This window comes from Ranitomeya imitator, unplaced genomic scaffold (genome assembly GCF_032444005.1).
Source record: "Ranitomeya imitator isolate aRanImi1 unplaced genomic scaffold, aRanImi1.pri SCAFFOLD_176, whole genome shotgun sequence".
NCBI classification, from domain to species: domain Eukaryota; kingdom Metazoa; phylum Chordata; class Amphibia; order Anura; family Dendrobatidae; genus Ranitomeya; species Ranitomeya imitator.
The window spans coordinates 23833-43062 of NW_027193273.1; the positions used below are offsets into that span (position 1 = coordinate 23833).

A 19230-nucleotide genomic window follows, 5' to 3' on the forward strand; every position below is an offset into this window, starting at 1 on the left:
GACTAGCACATTCAAGATCATCACAGACACCATTTTTCCTTCTTTATTGAAATACATATCATACACCACATAATTAAAAGTCAGTGGTCCACAAGAGGGAGCCAATGTTTTACAAAGGAATTTGTGCATGCGGTCACAAATGTAGTATGTATGGCCGAACTACTCGTAGGATACTTCAATTTAAACACTTCATGCTGACAGACAGCAGGCAGGGGCCTAATTTTGTAGATGGCACAATATATTAGCAACACTGTTACAAAGGCCTCATTCGGGCCTACATCTTAACACACCTGTTGCAACCAGCAAAGATTGCTTGATTGATTGATTGATTGATTGCATATTGGATGCAATCCAATGCTGAACATGCACAGGTGAAAGCAAGGCACAGGAAATGTTGCAAACGGTCCAGTGAAATTGAGCAAATTGCTACATTTGCCACCTGAAACGTGCTTCTTTGACCCTGAAAAGAATTCTCAGAAAGTGTTAAATGACAACTTGCTGGGCTGATTTCAATTCAATCTGTTTTTGGAAACCGGATCAGAGAAGGGGTGCACTGTTCCCGGAGATACTGCAATAACGGGTCAATGCGTGGAGTGGACAGAGCAAGCTCCATTTCCAGCTCCCTGTTCTAAAAATCCATTTAATATATGGTCCCCAAATAGGGGACGTATCAGATATTAAACTGATAAGAACAGATACTACACTTGATCTTAGCCAAAAGGCCGAGAAGCGATAGCCTGAAATGGTTTGCCACTCCAGACGCCCCATGGCCCACAACCAGGACTCACTGTGGAGAGAGCCCAAAAGATGATTGCCCAGGGGAAGACATTTTTTTTCTAAACTCTGGATGCCTTCTCAAATGGCAGTTCTGGTGTGTGTGGGGGCGTGTGGGGGGTGTGTGGGGGTGTGTGGGGGTGTGTTCAAGTTGGGCCCAACGCGTTTTTAAAAAATCTGCCTAACTCCGCCTAATCTGCATAACTCCGCCTGATCTGCATAACTCCGCCCATCTGAACACACCCTCCATCCCTTTGGCGCTCCAGAGTGCAACTATTAGTGCAAGTCTGCAAATTGCCCCTTTAAAAAAAAAAAAGACAATCCCCCTGCCATGTGGTCTGCTGCTGTTCCAGCAGCAGACTGAAGACGGCGCCATTTTTCTCTGCCTTAGATAAGTCCAGAGCCCATTGTGACACGTGAGAGTTCCGGAGTCAATGGCTGAAGGCCCCATTGTGACAGCAGCAGCAGGTGAAGGTTCCGTGCATAGATTCTATCTACTGCAGGCAGGCAGGCAGGCAGCAGCAGCAGCGCACCCAGTTGGTCAAAAGCATTAGAATACTACTCACACAGTACAAGACAAAATAGACAAGACTAGCACATTCAAGATCATCACAGACACCATTTTTCCTTCTTTATTGAAATACATATCATACACCACATAATTAAAAGTCAGTGGTCCACAAGAGGGAGCCAATGTTTTACAAAGGAATTTGTGCATGCGGTCACAAATGTAGTATGTATGGCCGAACTACTCGTAGGATACTTCAATTTAAACACTTCATGCTGACAGACAGCAGGCAGGGGCCTAATTTTGTAGATGGCACAATATATTAGCAACACTGTTACAAAGGCCTCATTCGGGCCTACATCTTAACACACCTGTTGCAACCAGCAAAGATTGCTTGATTGATTGATTGATTGATTGCATATTGGATGCAATCCAATGCTGAACATGCACAGGTGAAAGCAAGGCACAGGAAATGTTGCAAACGGTCCAGTGAAATTGAGCAAATTGCTACATTTGCCACCTGAAACGTGCTTCTTTGACCCTGAAAAGAATTCTCAGAAAGTGTTAAATGACAACTTGCTGGGCTGATTTCAATTCAATCTGTTTTTGGAAACCGGATCAGAGAAGGGGTGCACTGTTCCCGGAGATACTGCAATAACGGGTCAATGCGTGGAGTGGACAGAGCAAGCTCCATTTCCAGCTCCCTGTTCTAAAAATCCATTTAATATATGGTCCCCAAATAGGGGACGTATCAGATATTAAACTGATAAGAACAGATACTACACTTGATCTTAGCCAAAAGGCCGAGAAGCGATAGCCTGAAATGGTTTGCCACTCCAGACGCCCCATGGCCCACAACCAGGACTCACTGTGGAGAGAGCCCAAAAGATGATTGCCCAGGGGAAGACATTTTTTTTCTAAACTCTGGATGCCTTCTCAAATGGCAGTTCTGGTGTGTGTGGGGGCGTGTGGGGGGTGTGTGGGGGTGTGTGGGGGTGTGTTCAAGTTGGGCCCAACGCGTTTTTAAAAAATCTGCCTAACTCCGCCTAATCTGCATAACTCCGCCTGATCTGCATAACTCCGCCCATCTGAACACACCCTCCATCCCTTTGGCGCTCCAGAGTGCAACTATTAGTGCAAGTCTGCAAATTGCCCCTTTAAAAAAAAAAAAGACAATCCCCCTGCCATGTGGTCTGCTGCTGTTCCAGCAGCAGACTGAAGACGGCGCCATTTTTCTCTGCCTTAGATAAGTCCAGAGCCCATTGTGACACGTGAGAGTTCCGGAGTCAATGGCTGAAGGCCCCATTGTGACAGCAGCAGCAGGTGAAGGTTCCGTGCATAGATTCTATCTACTGCAGGCAGGCAGGCAGGCAGCAGCAGCAGCGCACCCAGTTGGTCAAAAGCATTAGAATACTACTCACACAGTACAAGACAAAATAGACAAGACTAGCACATTCAAGATCATCACAGACACCATTTTTCCTTCTTTATTGAAATACATATCATACACCACATAATTAAAAGTCAGTGGTCCACAAGAGGGAGCCAATGTTTTACAAAGGAATTTGTGCATGCGGTCACAAATGTAGTATGTATGGCCGAACTACTCGTAGGATACTTCAATTTAAACACTTCATGCTGACAGACAGCAGGCAGGGGCCTAATTTTGTAGATGGCACAATATATTAGCAACACTGTTACAAAGGCCTCATTCGGGCCTACATCTTAACACACCTGTTGCAACCAGCAAAGATTGCTTGATTGATTGATTGATTGATTGCATATTGGATGCAATCCAATGCTGAACATGCACAGGTGAAAGCAAGGCACAGGAAATGTTGCAAACGGTCCAGTGAAATTGAGCAAATTGCTACATTTGCCACCTGAAACGTGCTTCTTTGACCCTGAAAAGAATTCTCAGAAAGTGTTAAATGACAACTTGCTGGGCTGATTTCAATTCAATCTGTTTTTGGAAACCGGATCAGAGAAGGGGTGCACTGTTCCCGGAGATACTGCAATAACGGGTCAATGCGTGGAGTGGACAGAGCAAGCTCCATTTCCAGCTCCCTGTTCTAAAAATCCATTTAATATATGGTCCCCAAATAGGGGACGTATCAGATATTAAACTGATAAGAACAGATACTACACTTGATCTTAGCCAAAAGGCCGAGAAGCGATAGCCTGAAATGGTTTGCCACTCCAGACGCCCCATGGCCCACAACCAGGACTCACTGTGGAGAGAGCCCAAAAGATGATTGCCCAGGGGAAGACATTTTTTTTCTAAACTCTGGATGCCTTCTCAAATGGCAGTTCTGGTGTGTGTGGGGGCGTGTGGGGGGTGTGTGGGGGTGTGTGGGGGTGTGTTCAAGTTGGGCCCAACGCGTTTTTAAAAAATCTGCCTAACTCCGCCTAATCTGCATAACTCCGCCTGATCTGCATAACTCCGCCCATCTGAACACACCCTCCATCCCTTTGGCGCTCCAGAGTGCAACTATTAGTGCAAGTCTGCAAATTGCCCCTTTAAAAAAAAAAAAGACAATCCCCCTGCCATGTGGTCTGCTGCTGTTCCAGCAGCAGACTGAAGACGGCGCCATTTTTCTCTGCCTTAGATAAGTCCAGAGCCCATTGTGACACGTGAGAGTTCCGGAGTCAATGGCTGAAGGCCCCATTGTGACAGCAGCAGCAGGTGAAGGTTCCGTGCATAGATTCTATCTACTGCAGGCAGGCAGGCAGGCAGCAGCAGCAGCGCACCCAGTTGGTCAAAAGCATTAGAATACTACTCACACAGTACAAGACAAAATAGACAAGACTAGCACATTCAAGATCATCACAGACACCATTTTTCCTTCTTTATTGAAATACATATCATACACCACATAATTAAAAGTCAGTGGTCCACAAGAGGGAGCCAATGTTTTACAAAGGAATTTGTGCATGCGGTCACAAATGTAGTATGTATGGCCGAACTACTCGTAGGATACTTCAATTTAAACACTTCATGCTGACAGACAGCAGGCAGGGGCCTAATTTTGTAGATGGCACAATATATTAGCAACACTGTTACAAAGGCCTCATTCGGGCCTACATCTTAACACACCTGTTGCAACCAGCAAAGATTGCTTGATTGATTGATTGATTGATTGCATATTGGATGCAATCCAATGCTGAACATGCACAGGTGAAAGCAAGGCACAGGAAATGTTGCAAACGGTCCAGTGAAATTGAGCAAATTGCTACATTTGCCACCTGAAACGTGCTTCTTTGACCCTGAAAAGAATTCTCAGAAAGTGTTAAATGACAACTTGCTGGGCTGATTTCAATTCAATCTGTTTTTGGAAACCGGATCAGAGAAGGGGTGCACTGTTCCCGGAGATACTGCAATAACGGGTCAATGCGTGGAGTGGACAGAGCAAGCTCCATTTCCAGCTCCCTGTTCTAAAAATCCATTTAATATATGGTCCCCAAATAGGGGACGTATCAGATATTAAACTGATAAGAACAGATACTACACTTGATCTTAGCCAAAAGGCCGAGAAGCGATAGCCTGAAATGGTTTGCCACTCCAGACGCCCCATGGCCCACAACCAGGACTCACTGTGGAGAGAGCCCAAAAGATGATTGCCCAGGGGAAGACATTTTTTTTCTAAACTCTGGATGCCTTCTCAAATGGCAGTTCTGGTGTGTGTGGGGGCGTGTGGGGGGTGTGTGGGGGTGTGTGGGGGTGTGTTCAAGTTGGGCCCAACGCGTTTTTAAAAAATCTGCCTAACTCCGCCTAATCTGCATAACTCCGCCTGATCTGCATAACTCCGCCCATCTGAACACACCCTCCATCCCTTTGGCGCTCCAGAGTGCAACTATTAGTGCAAGTCTGCAAATTGCCCCTTTAAAAAAAAAAAAGACAATCCCCCTGCCATGTGGTCTGCTGCTGTTCCAGCAGCAGACTGAAGACGGCGCCATTTTTCTCTGCCTTAGATAAGTCCAGAGCCCATTGTGACACGTGAGAGTTCCGGAGTCAATGGCTGAAGGCCCCATTGTGACAGCAGCAGCAGGTGAAGGTTCCGTGCATAGATTCTATCTACTGCAGGCAGGCAGGCAGGCAGCAGCAGCAGCGCACCCAGTTGGTCAAAAGCATTAGAATACTACTCACACAGTACAAGACAAAATAGACAAGACTAGCACATTCAAGATCATCACAGACACCATTTTTCCTTCTTTATTGAAATACATATCATACACCACATAATTAAAAGTCAGTGGTCCACAAGAGGGAGCCAATGTTTTACAAAGGAATTTGTGCATGCGGTCACAAATGTAGTATGTATGGCCGAACTACTCGTAGGATACTTCAATTTAAACACTTCATGCTGACAGACAGCAGGCAGGGGCCTAATTTTGTAGATGGCACAATATATTAGCAACACTGTTACAAAGGCCTCATTCGGGCCTACATCTTAACACACCTGTTGCAACCAGCAAAGATTGCTTGATTGATTGATTGATTGATTGCATATTGGATGCAATCCAATGCTGAACATGCACAGGTGAAAGCAAGGCACAGGAAATGTTGCAAACGGTCCAGTGAAATTGAGCAAATTGCTACATTTGCCACCTGAAACGTGCTTCTTTGACCCTGAAAAGAATTCTCAGAAAGTGTTAAATGACAACTTGCTGGGCTGATTTCAATTCAATCTGTTTTTGGAAACCGGATCAGAGAAGGGGTGCACTGTTCCCGGAGATACTGCAATAACGGGTCAATGCGTGGAGTGGACAGAGCAAGCTCCATTTCCAGCTCCCTGTTCTAAAAATCCATTTAATATATGGTCCCCAAATAGGGGACGTATCAGATATTAAACTGATAAGAACAGATACTACACTTGATCTTAGCCAAAAGGCCGAGAAGCGATAGCCTGAAATGGTTTGCCACTCCAGACGCCCCATGGCCCACAACCAGGACTCACTGTGGAGAGAGCCCAAAAGATGATTGCCCAGGGGAAGACATTTTTTTTCTAAACTCTGGATGCCTTCTCAAATGGCAGTTCTGGTGTGTGTGGGGGCGTGTGGGGGGTGTGTGTGGGGGTGTGTGGGGGTGTGTTCAAGTTGGGCCCAACGCGTTTTTAAAAAATCTGCCTAACTCCGCCTAATCTGCATAACTCCGCCTGATCTGCATAACTCCGCCCATCTGAACACACCCTCCATCCCTTTGGCGCTCCAGAGTGCAACTATTAGTGCAAGTCTGCAAATTGCCCCTTTAAAAAAAAAAAAGACAATCCCCCTGCCATGTGGTCTGCTGCTGTTCCAGCAGCAGACTGAAGACGGCGCCATTTTTCTCTGCCTTAGATAAGTCCAGAGCCCATTGTGACACGTGAGAGTTCCGGAGTCAATGGCTGAAGGCCCCATTGTGACAGCAGCAGCAGGTGAAGGTTCCGTGCATAGATTCTATCTACTGCAGGCAGGCAGGCAGGCAGCAGCAGCAGCGCACCCAGTTGGTCAAAAGCATTAGAATACTACTCACACAGTACAAGACAAAATAGACAAGACTAGCACATTCAAGATCATCACAGACACCATTTTTCCTTCTTTATTGAAATACATATCATACACCACATAATTAAAAGTCAGTGGTCCACAAGAGGGAGCCAATGTTTTACAAAGGAATTTGTGCATGCGGTCACAAATGTAGTATGTATGGCCGAACTACTCGTAGGATACTTCAATTTAAACACTTCATGCTGACAGACAGCAGGCAGGGGCCTAATTTTGTAGATGGCACAATATATTAGCAACACTGTTACAAAGGCCTCATTCGGGCCTACATCTTAACACACCTGTTGCAACCAGCAAAGATTGCTTGATTGATTGATTGATTGATTGCATATTGGATGCAATCCAATGCTGAACATGCACAGGTGAAAGCAAGGCACAGGAAATGTTGCAAACGGTCCAGTGAAATTGAGCAAATTGCTACATTTGCCACCTGAAACGTGCTTCTTTGACCCTGAAAAGAATTCTCAGAAAGTGTTAAATGACAACTTGCTGGGCTGATTTCAATTCAATCTGTTTTTGGAAACCGGATCAGAGAAGGGGTGCACTGTTCCCGGAGATACTGCAATAACGGGTCAATGCGTGGAGTGGACAGAGCAAGCTCCATTTCCAGCTCCCTGTTCTAAAAATCCATTTAATATATGGTCCCCAAATAGGGGACGTATCAGATATTAAACTGATAAGAACAGATACTACACTTGATCTTAGCCAAAAGGCCGAGAAGCGATAGCCTGAAATGGTTTGCCACTCCAGACGCCCCATGGCCCACAACCAGGACTCACTGTGGAGAGAGCCCAAAAGATGATTGCCCAGGGGAAGACATTTTTTTTCTAAACTCTGGATGCCTTCTCAAATGGCAGTTCTGGTGTGTGTGGGGGCGTGTGGGGGGTGTGTGGGGGTGTGTGGGGGTGTGTTCAAGTTGGGCCCAACGCGTTTTTAAAAAATCTGCCTAACTCCGCCTAATCTGCATAACTCCGCCTGATCTGCATAACTCCGCCCATCTGAACACACCCTCCATCCCTTTGGCGCTCCAGAGTGCAACTATTAGTGCAAGTCTGCAAATTGCCCCTTTAAAAAAAAAAAAGACAATCCCCCTGCCATGTGGTCTGCTGCTGTTCCAGCAGCAGACTGAAGACGGCGCCATTTTTCTCTGCCTTAGATAAGTCCAGAGCCCATTGTGACACGTGAGAGTTCCGGAGTCAATGGCTGAAGGCCCCATTGTGACAGCAGCAGCAGGTGAAGGTTCCGTGCATAGATTCTATCTACTGCAGGCAGGCAGGCAGGCAGCAGCAGCAGCGCACCCAGTTGGTCAAAAGCATTAGAATACTACTCACACAGTACAAGACAAAATAGACAAGACTAGCACATTCAAGATCATCACAGACACCATTTTTCCTTCTTTATTGAAATACATATCATACACCACATAATTAAAAGTCAGTGGTCCACAAGAGGGAGCCAATGTTTTACAAAGGAATTTGTGCATGCGGTCACAAATGTAGTATGTATGGCCGAACTACTCGTAGGATACTTCAATTTAAACACTTCATGCTGACAGACAGCAGGCAGGGGCCTAATTTTGTAGATGGCACAATATATTAGCAACACTGTTACAAAGGCCTCATTCGGGCCTACATCTTAACACACCTGTTGCAACCAGCAAAGATTGCTTGATTGATTGATTGATTGATTGCATATTGGATGCAATCCAATGCTGAACATGCACAGGTGAAAGCAAGGCACAGGAAATGTTGCAAACGGTCCAGTGAAATTGAGCAAATTGCTACATTTGCCACCTGAAACGTGCTTCTTTGACCCTGAAAAGAATTCTCAGAAAGTGTTAAATGACAACTTGCTGGGCTGATTTCAATTCAATCTGTTTTTGGAAACCGGATCAGAGAAGGGGTGCACTGTTCCCGGAGATACTGCAATAACGGGTCAATGCGTGGAGTGGACAGAGCAAGCTCCATTTCCAGCTCCCTGTTCTAAAAATCCATTTAATATATGGTCCCCAAATAGGGGACGTATCAGATATTAAACTGATAAGAACAGATACTACACTTGATCTTAGCCAAAAGGCCGAGAAGCGATAGCCTGAAATGGTTTGCCACTCCAGACGCCCCATGGCCCACAACCAGGACTCACTGTGGAGAGAGCCCAAAAGATGATTGCCCAGGGGAAGACATTTTTTTTCTAAACTCTGGATGCCTTCTCAAATGGCAGTTCTGGTGTGTGTGGGGGCGTGTGGGGGGTGTGTGGGGGTGTGTGGGGGTGTGTTCAAGTTGGGCCCAACGCGTTTTTAAAAAATCTGCCTAACTCCGCCTAATCTGCATAACTCCGCCTGATCTGCATAACTCCGCCCATCTGAACACACCCTCCATCCCTTTGGCGCTCCAGAGTGCAACTATTAGTGCAAGTCTGCAAATTGCCCCTTTAAAAAAAAAAAAGACAATCCCCCTGCCATGTGGTCTGCTGCTGTTCCAGCAGCAGACTGAAGACGGCGCCATTTTTCTCTGCCTTAGATAAGTCCAGAGCCCATTGTGACACGTGAGAGTTCCGGAGTCAATGGCTGAAGGCCCCATTGTGACAGCAGCAGCAGGTGAAGGTTCCGTGCATAGATTCTATCTACTGCAGGCAGGCAGGCAGGCAGCAGCAGCAGCGCACCCAGTTGGTCAAAAGCATTAGAATACTACTCACACAGTACAAGACAAAATAGACAAGACTAGCACATTCAAGATCATCACAGACACCATTTTTCCTTCTTTATTGAAATACATATCATACACCACATAATTAAAAGTCAGTGGTCCACAAGAGGGAGCCAATGTTTTACAAAGGAATTTGTGCATGCGGTCACAAATGTAGTATGTATGGCCGAACTACTCGTAGGATACTTCAATTTAAACACTTCATGCTGACAGACAGCAGGCAGGGGCCTAATTTTGTAGATGGCACAATATATTAGCAACACTGTTACAAAGGCCTCATTCGGGCCTACATCTTAACACACCTGTTGCAACCAGCAAAGATTGCTTGATTGATTGATTGATTGATTGCATATTGGATGCAATCCAATGCTGAACATGCACAGGTGAAAGCAAGGCACAGGAAATGTTGCAAACGGTCCAGTGAAATTGAGCAAATTGCTACATTTGCCACCTGAAACGTGCTTCTTTGACCCTGAAAAGAATTCTCAGAAAGTGTTAAATGACAACTTGCTGGGCTGATTTCAATTCAATCTGTTTTTGGAAACCGGATCAGAGAAGGGGTGCACTGTTCCCGGAGATACTGCAATAACGGGTCAATGCGTGGAGTGGACAGAGCAAGCTCCATTTCCAGCTCCCTGTTCTAAAAATCCATTTAATATATGGTCCCCAAATAGGGGACGTATCAGATATTAAACTGATAAGAACAGATACTACACTTGATCTTAGCCAAAAGGCCGAGAAGCGATAGCCTGAAATGGTTTGCCACTCCAGACGCCCCATGGCCCACAACCAGGACTCACTGTGGAGAGAGCCCAAAAGATGATTGCCCAGGGGAAGACATTTTTTTTCTAAACTCTGGATGCCTTCTCAAATGGCAGTTCTGGTGTGTGTGGGGGCGTGTGGGGGGTGTGTGGGGGTGTGTGGGGGTGTGTTCAAGTTGGGCCCAACGCGTTTTTAAAAAATCTGCCTAACTCCGCCTAATCTGCATAACTCCGCCTGATCTGCATAACTCCGCCCATCTGAACACACCCTCCATCCCTTTGGCGCTCCAGAGTGCAACTATTAGTGCAAGTCTGCAAATTGCCCCTTTAAAAAAAAAAAAGACAATCCCCCTGCCATGTGGTCTGCTGCTGTTCCAGCAGCAGACTGAAGACGGCGCCATTTTTCTCTGCCTTAGATAAGTCCAGAGCCCATTGTGACACGTGAGAGTTCCGGAGTCAATGGCTGAAGGCCCCATTGTGACAGCAGCAGCAGGTGAAGGTTCCGTGCATAGATTCTATCTACTGCAGGCAGGCAGGCAGGCAGCAGCAGCAGCGCACCCAGTTGGTCAAAAGCATTAGAATACTACTCACACAGTACAAGACAAAATAGACAAGACTAGCACATTCAAGATCATCACAGACACCATTTTTCCTTCTTTATTGAAATACATATCATACACCACATAATTAAAAGTCAGTGGTCCACAAGAGGGAGCCAATGTTTTACAAAGGAATTTGTGCATGCGGTCACAAATGTAGTATGTATGGCCGAACTACTCGTAGGATACTTCAATTTAAACACTTCATGCTGACAGACAGCAGGCAGGGGCCTAATTTTGTAGATGGCACAATATATTAGCAACACTGTTACAAAGGCCTCATTCGGGCCTACATCTTAACACACCTGTTGCAACCAGCAAAGATTGCTTGATTGATTGATTGATTGATTGCATATTGGATGCAATCCAATGCTGAACATGCACAGGTGAAAGCAAGGCACAGGAAATGTTGCAAACGGTCCAGTGAAATTGAGCAAATTGCTACATTTGCCACCTGAAACGTGCTTCTTTGACCCTGAAAAGAATTCTCAGAAAGTGTTAAATGACAACTTGCTGGGCTGATTTCAATTCAATCTGTTTTTGGAAACCGGATCAGAGAAGGGGTGCACTGTTCCCGGAGATACTGCAATAACGGGTCAATGCGTGGAGTGGACAGAGCAAGCTCCATTTCCAGCTCCCTGTTCTAAAAATCCATTTAATATATGGTCCCCAAATAGGGGACGTATCAGATATTAAACTGATAAGAACAGATACTACACTTGATCTTAGCCAAAAGGCCGAGAAGCGATAGCCTGAAATGGTTTGCCACTCCAGACGCCCCATGGCCCACAACCAGGACTCACTGTGGAGAGAGCCCAAAAGATGATTGCCCAGGGGAAGACATTTTTTTTCTAAACTCTGGATGCCTTCTCAAATGGCAGTTCTGGTGTGTGTGGGGGCGTGTGGGGGGTGTGTGGGGGTGTGTGGGGGTGTGTTCAAGTTGGGCCCAACGCGTTTTTAAAAAATCTGCCTAACTCCGCCTAATCTGCATAACTCCGCCTGATCTGCATAACTCCGCCCATCTGAACACACCCTCCATCCCTTTGGCGCTCCAGAGTGCAACTATTAGTGCAAGTCTGCAAATTGCCCCTTTAAAAAAAAAAAAGACAATCCCCCTGCCATGTGGTCTGCTGCTGTTCCAGCAGCAGACTGAAGACGGCGCCATTTTTCTCTGCCTTAGATAAGTCCAGAGCCCATTGTGACACGTGAGAGTTCCGGAGTCAATGGCTGAAGGCCCCATTGTGACAGCAGCAGCAGGTGAAGGTTCCGTGCATAGATTCTATCTACTGCAGGCAGGCAGGCAGGCAGCAGCAGCAGCGCACCCAGTTGGTCAAAAGCATTAGAATACTACTCACACAGTACAAGACAAAATAGACAAGACTAGCACATTCAAGATCATCACAGACACCATTTTTCCTTCTTTATTGAAATACATATCATACACCACATAATTAAAAGTCAGTGGTCCACAAGAGGGAGCCAATGTTTTACAAAGGAATTTGTGCATGCGGTCACAAATGTAGTATGTATGGCCGAACTACTCGTAGGATACTTCAATTTAAACACTTCATGCTGACAGACAGCAGGCAGGGGCCTAATTTTGTAGATGGCACAATATATTAGCAACACTGTTACAAAGGCCTCATTCGGGCCTACATCTTAACACACCTGTTGCAACCAGCAAAGATTGCTTGATTGATTGATTGATTGATTGCATATTGGATGCAATCCAATGCTGAACATGCACAGGTGAAAGCAAGGCACAGGAAATGTTGCAAACGGTCCAGTGAAATTGAGCAAATTGCTACATTTGCCACCTGAAACGTGCTTCTTTGACCCTGAAAAGAATTCTCAGAAAGTGTTAAATGACAACTTGCTGGGCTGATTTCAATTCAATCTGTTTTTGGAAACCGGATCAGAGAAGGGGTGCACTGTTCCCGGAGATACTGCAATAACGGGTCAATGCGTGGAGTGGACAGAGCAAGCTCCATTTCCAGCTCCCTGTTCTAAAAATCCATTTAATATATGGTCCCCAAATAGGGGACGTATCAGATATTAAACTGATAAGAACAGATACTACACTTGATCTTAGCCAAAAGGCCGAGAAGCGATAGCCTGAAATGGTTTGCCACTCCAGACGCCCCATGGCCCACAACCAGGACTCACTGTGGAGAGAGCCCAAAAGATGATTGCCCAGGGGAAGACATTTTTTTTCTAAACTCTGGATGCCTTCTCAAATGGCAGTTCTGGTGTGTGTGGGGGCGTGTGGGGGGTGTGTGGGGGTGTGTGGGGGTGTGTTCAAGTTGGGCCCAACGCGTTTTTAAAAAATCTGCCTAACTCCGCCTAATCTGCATAACTCCGCCTGATCTGCATAACTCCGCCCATCTGAACACACCCTCCATCCCTTTGGCGCTCCAGAGTGCAACTATTAGTGCAAGTCTGCAAATTGCCCCTTTAAAAAAAAAAAAGACAATCCCCCTGCCATGTGGTCTGCTGCTGTTCCAGCAGCAGACTGAAGACGGCGCCATTTTTCTCTGCCTTAGATAAGTCCAGAGCCCATTGTGACACGTGAGAGTTCCGGAGTCAATGGCTGAAGGCCCCATTGTGACAGCAGCAGCAGGTGAAGGTTCCGTGCATAGATTCTATCTACTGCAGGCAGGCAGGCAGGCAGCAGCAGCAGCGCACCCAGTTGGTCAAAAGCATTAGAATACTACTCACACAGTACAAGACAAAATAGACAAGACTAGCACATTCAAGATCATCACAGACACCATTTTTCCTTCTTTATTGAAATACATATCATACACCACATAATTAAAAGTCAGTGGTCCACAAGAGGGAGCCAATGTTTTACAAAGGAATTTGTGCATGCGGTCACAAATGTAGTATGTATGGCCGAACTACTCGTAGGATACTTCAATTTAAACACTTCATGCTGACAGACAGCAGGCAGGGGCCTAATTTTGTAGATGGCACAATATATTAGCAACACTGTTACAAAGGCCTCATTCGGGCCTACATCTTAACACACCTGTTGCAACCAGCAAAGATTGCTTGATTGATTGATTGATTGATTGCATATTGGATGCAATCCAATGCTGAACATGCACAGGTGAAAGCAAGGCACAGGAAATGTTGCAAACGGTCCAGTGAAATTGAGCAAATTGCTACATTTGCCACCTGAAACGTGCTTCTTTGACCCTGAAAAGAATTCTCAGAAAGTGTTAAATGACAACTTGCTGGGCTGATTTCAATTCAATCTGTTTTTGGAAACCGGATCAGAGAAGGGGTGCACTGTTCCCGGAGATACTGCAATAACGGGTCAATGCGTGGAGTGGACAGAGCAAGCTCCATTTCCAGCTCCCTGTTCTAAAAATCCATTTAATATATGGTCCCCAAATAGGGGACGTATCAGATATTAAACTGATAAGAACAGATACTACACTTGATCTTAGCCAAAAGGCCGAGAAGCGATAGCCTGAAATGGTTTGCCACTCCAGACGCCCCATGGCCCACAACCAGGACTCACTGTGGAGAGAGCCCAAAAGATGATTGCCCAGGGGAAGACATTTTTTTTCTAAACTCTGGATGCCTTCTCAAATGGCAGTTCTGGTGTGTGTGGGGGCGTGTGGGGGGTGTGTGGGGGTGTGTGGGGGTGTGTTCAAGTTGGGCCCAACGCGTTTTTAAAAAATCTGCCTAACTCCGCCTAATCTGCATAACTCCGCCTGATCTGCATAACTCCGCCCATCTGAACACACCCTCCATCCCTTTGGCGCTCCAGAGTGCAACTATTAGTGCAAGTCTGCAAATTGCCCCTTTAAAAAAAAAAAAGACAATCCCCCTGCCATGTGGTCTGCTGCTGTTCCAGCAGCAGACTGAAGACGGCGCCATTTTTCTCTGCCTTAGATAAGTCCAGAGCCCATTGTGACACGTGAGAGTTCCGGAGTCAATGGCTGAAGGCCCCATTGTGACAGCAGCAGCAGGTGAAGGTTCCGTGCATAGATTCTATCTACTGCAGGCAGGCAGGCAGGCAGCAGCAGCAGCGCACCCAGTTGGTCAAAAGCATTAGAATACTACTCACACAGTACAAGACAAAATAGACAAGACTAGCACATTCAAGATCATCACAGACACCATTTTTCCTTCTTTATTGAAATACATATCATACACCACATAATTAAAAGTCAGTGGTCCACAAGAGGGAGCCAATGTTTTACAAAGGAATTTGTGCATGCGGTCACAAATGTAGTATGTATGGCCGAACTACTCGTAGGATACTTCAATTTAAACACTTCATGCTGACAGACAGCAGGCAGGGGCCTAATTTTGTAGATGGCACAATATATTAGCAACACTGTTACAAAGGCCTCATTCGGGCCTACATCTTAACACACCTGTTGCAACCAGCAAAGATTGCTTGATTGATTGATTGATTGATTGCATATTGGATGCAATCCAATGCTGAACATGCACAGGTGAAAGCAAGGCACAGGAAATGTTGCAAACGGTCCAGTGAAATTGAGCAAATTGCTACATTTGCCACCTGAAACGTGCTTCTTTGACCCTGAAAAGAATTCTCAGAAAGTGTTAAATGACAACTTGCTGGGCTGATTTCAATTCAATCTGTTTTTGGAAACCGGATCAGAGAAGGGGTGCACTGTTCCCGGAGATACTGCAATAACGGGTCAATGCGTGGAGTGGACAGAGCAAGCTCCATTTCCAGCTCCCTGTTCTAAAAATCCATTTAATATATGGTCCCCAAATAGGGGACGTATCAGATATTAAACTGATAAGAACAGATACTACACTTGATCTTAGCCAAAAGGCCGAGAAGCGATAGCCTGAAATGGTTTGCCACTCCAGACGCCCCATGGCCCACAACCAGGACTCACTGTGGAGAGAGCCCAAAAGATGATTGCCCAGGGGAAGACATTTTTTTTCTAAACTCTGGATGCCTTCTCAAATGGCAGTTCTGGTGTGTGTGGGGGCGTGTGGGGGGTGTGTGGGGGTGTGTGGGGGTGTGTTCAAGTTGGGCCCAACGCGTTTTTAAAAAATCTGCCTAACTCCGCCTAATCTGCATAACTCCGCCTGATCTGCATAACTCCGCCCATCTGAACACACCCTCCATCCCTTTGGCGCTCCAGAGTGCAACTATTAGTGCAAGTCTGCAAATTGCCCCTTTAAAAAAAAAAAAGACAATCCCCCTGCCATGTGGTCTGCTGCTGTTCCAGCAGCAGACTGAAGACGGCGCCATTTTTCTCTGCCTTAGATAAGTCCAGAGCCCATTGTGACACGTGAGAGTTCCGGAGTCAATGGCTGAAGGCCCCATTGTGACAGCAGCAGCAGGTGAAGGTTCCGTGCATAGATTCTATCTACTGCAGGCAGGCAGGCAGGCAGCAGCAGCAGCGCACCCAGTTGGTCAAAAGCATTAGAATACTACTCACACAGTACAAGACAAAATAGACAAGACTAGCACATTCAAGATCATCACAGACACCATTTTTCCTTCTTTATTGAAATACATATCATACACCACATAATTAAAAGTCAGTGGTCCACAAGAGGGAGCCAATGTTTTACAAAGGAATTTGTGCATGCGGTCACAAATGTAGTATGTATGGCCGAACTACTCGTAGGATACTTCAATTTAAACACTTCATGCTGACAGACAGCAGGCAGGGGCCTAATTTTGTAGATGGCACAATATATTAGCAACACTGTTACAAAGGCCTCATTCGGGCCTACATCTTAACACACCTGTTGCAACCAGCAAAGATTGCTTGATTGATTGATTGATTGATTGCATATTGGATGCAATCCAATGCTGAACATGCACAGGTGAAAGCAAGGCACAGGAAATGTTGCAAACGGTCCAGTGAAATTGAGCAAATTGCTACATTTGCCACCTGAAACGTGCTTCTTTGACCCTGAAAAGAATTCTCAGAAAGTGTTAAATGACAACTTGCTGGGCTGATTTCAATTCAATCTGTTTTTGGAAACCGGATCAGAGAAGGGGTGCACTGTTCCCGGAGATACTGCAATAACGGGTCAATGCGTGGAGTGGACAGAGCAAGCTCCATTTCCAGCTCCCTGTTCTAAAAATCCATTTAATATATGGTCCCCAAATAGGGGACGTATCAGATATTAAACTGATAAGAACAGATACTACACTTGATCTTAGCCAAAAGGCCGAGAAGCGATAGCCTGAAATGGTTTGCCACTCCAGACGCCCCATGGCCCACAACCAGGACTCACTGTGGAGAGAGCCCAAAAGATGATTGCCCAGGGGAAGACATTTTTTTTCTAAACTCTGGATGCCTTCTCAAATGGCAGTTCTGGTGTGTGTGGGGGCGTGTGGGGGGTGTGTGGGGGTGTGTGGGGGTGTGTTCAAGTTGGGCCCAACGCGTTTTTAAAAAATCTGCCTAACTCCGCCTAATCTGCATAACTCCGCCTGATCTGCATAACTCCGCCCATCTGAACACACCCTCCATCCCTTTGGCGCTCCAGAGTGCAACTATTAGTGCAAGTCTGCAAATTGCCCCTTTAAAAAAAAAAAAGACAATCCCCCTGCCATGTGGTCTGCTGCTGTTCCAGCAGCAGACTGAAGACGGCGCCATTTTTCTCTGCCTTAGATAAGTCCAGAGCCCATTGTGACACGTGAGAGTTCCGGAGTCAATGGCTGAAGGCCCCATTGTGACAGCAGCAGCAGGTGAAGGTTCCGTGCATAGATTCTATCTACTGCAGGCAGGCAGGCAGGCAGCAGCAGCAGCGCACCCAGTTGGTCAAAAGCATTAGAATACTACTCACACAGTACAAGACAAAATAGACAAGACTAGCACATTCAAGATCATCACAGACACCATTTTTCCTTCTTTATTGAAATACATATCATACACCACATAATTAAAAGTCAGTGGTCCACAAGAGGGAGCCAATGTTTTACAAAGGAATTTGTGCATGCGGTCACAAATGTAGTATGTATGGCCGAACTACTCGTAGGATACTTCAATTTAAACACTTCATGCTGACAGACAGCAGGCAGGGGCCTAATTTTGTAGATGGCACAATATATTAGCAACACTGTTACAAAGGCCTCATTCGGGCCTACATCTTAACACACCTGTTGCAACCAGCAAAGATTGCTTGATTGATTGATTGATTGATTGCATATTGGATGCAATCCAATGCTGAACATGCACAGGTGAAAGCAAGGCACAGGAAATGTTGCAAACGGTCCAGTGAAATTGAGCAAATTGCTACATTTGCCACCTGAAACGTGCTTCTTTGACCCTGAAAAGAATTCTCAGAAAGTGTTAAATGACAACTTGCTGGGCTGATTTCAATTCAATCTGTTTTTGGAAACCGGATCAGAGAAGGGGTGCACTGTTCCCGGAGATACTGCAATAACGGGTCAATGCGTGGAGTGGACAGAGCAAGCTCCATTTCCAGCTCCCTGTTCTAAAAATCCATTTAATATATGGTCCCCAAATAGGGGACGTATCAGATATTAAACTGATAAGAACAGATACTACACTTGATCTTAGCCAAAAGGCCGAGAAGCGATAGCCTGAAATGGTTTGCCACTCCAGACGCCCCATGGCCCACAACCAGGACTCACTGTGGAGAGAGCCCAAAAGATGATTGCCCAGGGGAAGACATTTTTTTTCTAAACTCTGGATGCCTTCTCAAATGGCAGTTCTGGTGTGTGTGGGGGCGTGTGGGGGGTGTGTGGGGGTGTGTGGGGGTGTGTTCAAGTTGGGCCCAACGCGTTTTTAAAAAATCTGCCTAACTCCGCCTAATCTGCATAACTCCGCCTGATCTGCATAACTCCGCCCATCTGAACACACCCTCCATCCCTTTGGCGCTCCAGAGTGCAACTATTAGTGCAAGTCTGCAAATTGCCCCTTTAAAAAAAAAAAAGACAATCCCCCTGCCATGTGGTCTGCTGCTGTTCCAGCAGCAGACTGAAGACGGCGCCATTTTTCTCTGCCTTAGATAAGTCCAGAGCCCATTGTGACACGTGAGAGTTCCGGAGTCAATGGCTGAAGGCCCCATTGTGACAGCAGCAGCAGGTGAAGGTTCCGTGCATAGATTCTATCTACTGCAGGCAGGCAGGCAGGCAGCAGCAGCAGCGCACCCAGTTGGTCAAAAGCATTAGAATACTACTCACACAGTACAAGACAAAATAGACAAGACTAGCACATTCAAGATCATCACAGACACCATTTTTCCTTCTTTATTGAAATACATATCATACACCACATAATTAAAAGTCAGTGGTCCACAAGAGGGAGCCAATGTTTTACAAAGGAATTTGTGCATGCGGTCACAAATGTAGT

At 45.9% G+C, this 19230-nt stretch overlaps 14 non-coding genes across 14 annotated transcripts; all 14 read right to left on the reverse strand.

Moving 5' to 3' along the window:
• Positions 1 to 543: 543 nt before the first annotated feature.
• On the reverse strand, positions 544 to 734 carry LOC138652989 (U2 spliceosomal RNA). The gene has a single exon (XR_011315681.1). It is a non-coding gene; the product is annotated as a U2 spliceosomal RNA (small nuclear RNA).
• A 1172-nt stretch (positions 735 to 1906) lies between these two features.
• LOC138652990 (U2 spliceosomal RNA) lies at positions 1907 to 2097 on the reverse strand. Its single transcript, XR_011315682.1, has one exon. It is a non-coding gene; the product is annotated as a U2 spliceosomal RNA (small nuclear RNA).
• A 1172-nt stretch (positions 2098 to 3269) lies between these two features.
• On the reverse strand, positions 3270 to 3460 carry LOC138652991 (U2 spliceosomal RNA). Its single transcript, XR_011315683.1, has one exon. It is a non-coding gene; the product is annotated as a U2 spliceosomal RNA (small nuclear RNA).
• A 1172-nt stretch (positions 3461 to 4632) lies between these two features.
• LOC138652992 (U2 spliceosomal RNA) lies at positions 4633 to 4823 on the reverse strand. The gene has a single exon (XR_011315684.1). It is a non-coding gene; the product is annotated as a U2 spliceosomal RNA (small nuclear RNA).
• A 1172-nt stretch (positions 4824 to 5995) lies between these two features.
• LOC138652993 (U2 spliceosomal RNA) lies at positions 5996 to 6186 on the reverse strand. Its single transcript, XR_011315685.1, has one exon. It is a non-coding gene; the product is annotated as a U2 spliceosomal RNA (small nuclear RNA).
• Positions 6187 to 7360: 1174 nt separating this feature from the next.
• Positions 7361 to 7551, reverse strand: LOC138652994 (U2 spliceosomal RNA). The gene has a single exon (XR_011315686.1). It is a non-coding gene; the product is annotated as a U2 spliceosomal RNA (small nuclear RNA).
• A 1172-nt stretch (positions 7552 to 8723) lies between these two features.
• LOC138652995 (U2 spliceosomal RNA) lies at positions 8724 to 8914 on the reverse strand. Its single transcript, XR_011315687.1, has one exon. It is a non-coding gene; the product is annotated as a U2 spliceosomal RNA (small nuclear RNA).
• Positions 8915 to 10086: 1172 nt separating this feature from the next.
• Positions 10087 to 10277, reverse strand: LOC138652996 (U2 spliceosomal RNA). Its single transcript, XR_011315688.1, has one exon. It is a non-coding gene; the product is annotated as a U2 spliceosomal RNA (small nuclear RNA).
• Positions 10278 to 11449: 1172 nt separating this feature from the next.
• LOC138652998 (U2 spliceosomal RNA) lies at positions 11450 to 11640 on the reverse strand. Its single transcript, XR_011315690.1, has one exon. It is a non-coding gene; the product is annotated as a U2 spliceosomal RNA (small nuclear RNA).
• A 1172-nt stretch (positions 11641 to 12812) lies between these two features.
• On the reverse strand, positions 12813 to 13003 carry LOC138652999 (U2 spliceosomal RNA). Its single transcript, XR_011315691.1, has one exon. It is a non-coding gene; the product is annotated as a U2 spliceosomal RNA (small nuclear RNA).
• Positions 13004 to 14175: 1172 nt separating this feature from the next.
• On the reverse strand, positions 14176 to 14366 carry LOC138653000 (U2 spliceosomal RNA). The gene has a single exon (XR_011315692.1). It is a non-coding gene; the product is annotated as a U2 spliceosomal RNA (small nuclear RNA).
• Positions 14367 to 15538: 1172 nt separating this feature from the next.
• On the reverse strand, positions 15539 to 15729 carry LOC138653002 (U2 spliceosomal RNA). Its single transcript, XR_011315693.1, has one exon. It is a non-coding gene; the product is annotated as a U2 spliceosomal RNA (small nuclear RNA).
• Positions 15730 to 16901: 1172 nt separating this feature from the next.
• On the reverse strand, positions 16902 to 17092 carry LOC138653003 (U2 spliceosomal RNA). Its single transcript, XR_011315694.1, has one exon. It is a non-coding gene; the product is annotated as a U2 spliceosomal RNA (small nuclear RNA).
• Positions 17093 to 18264: 1172 nt separating this feature from the next.
• LOC138653004 (U2 spliceosomal RNA) lies at positions 18265 to 18455 on the reverse strand. The gene has a single exon (XR_011315695.1). It is a non-coding gene; the product is annotated as a U2 spliceosomal RNA (small nuclear RNA).
• Positions 18456 to 19230: the final 775 nt, after the last annotated feature.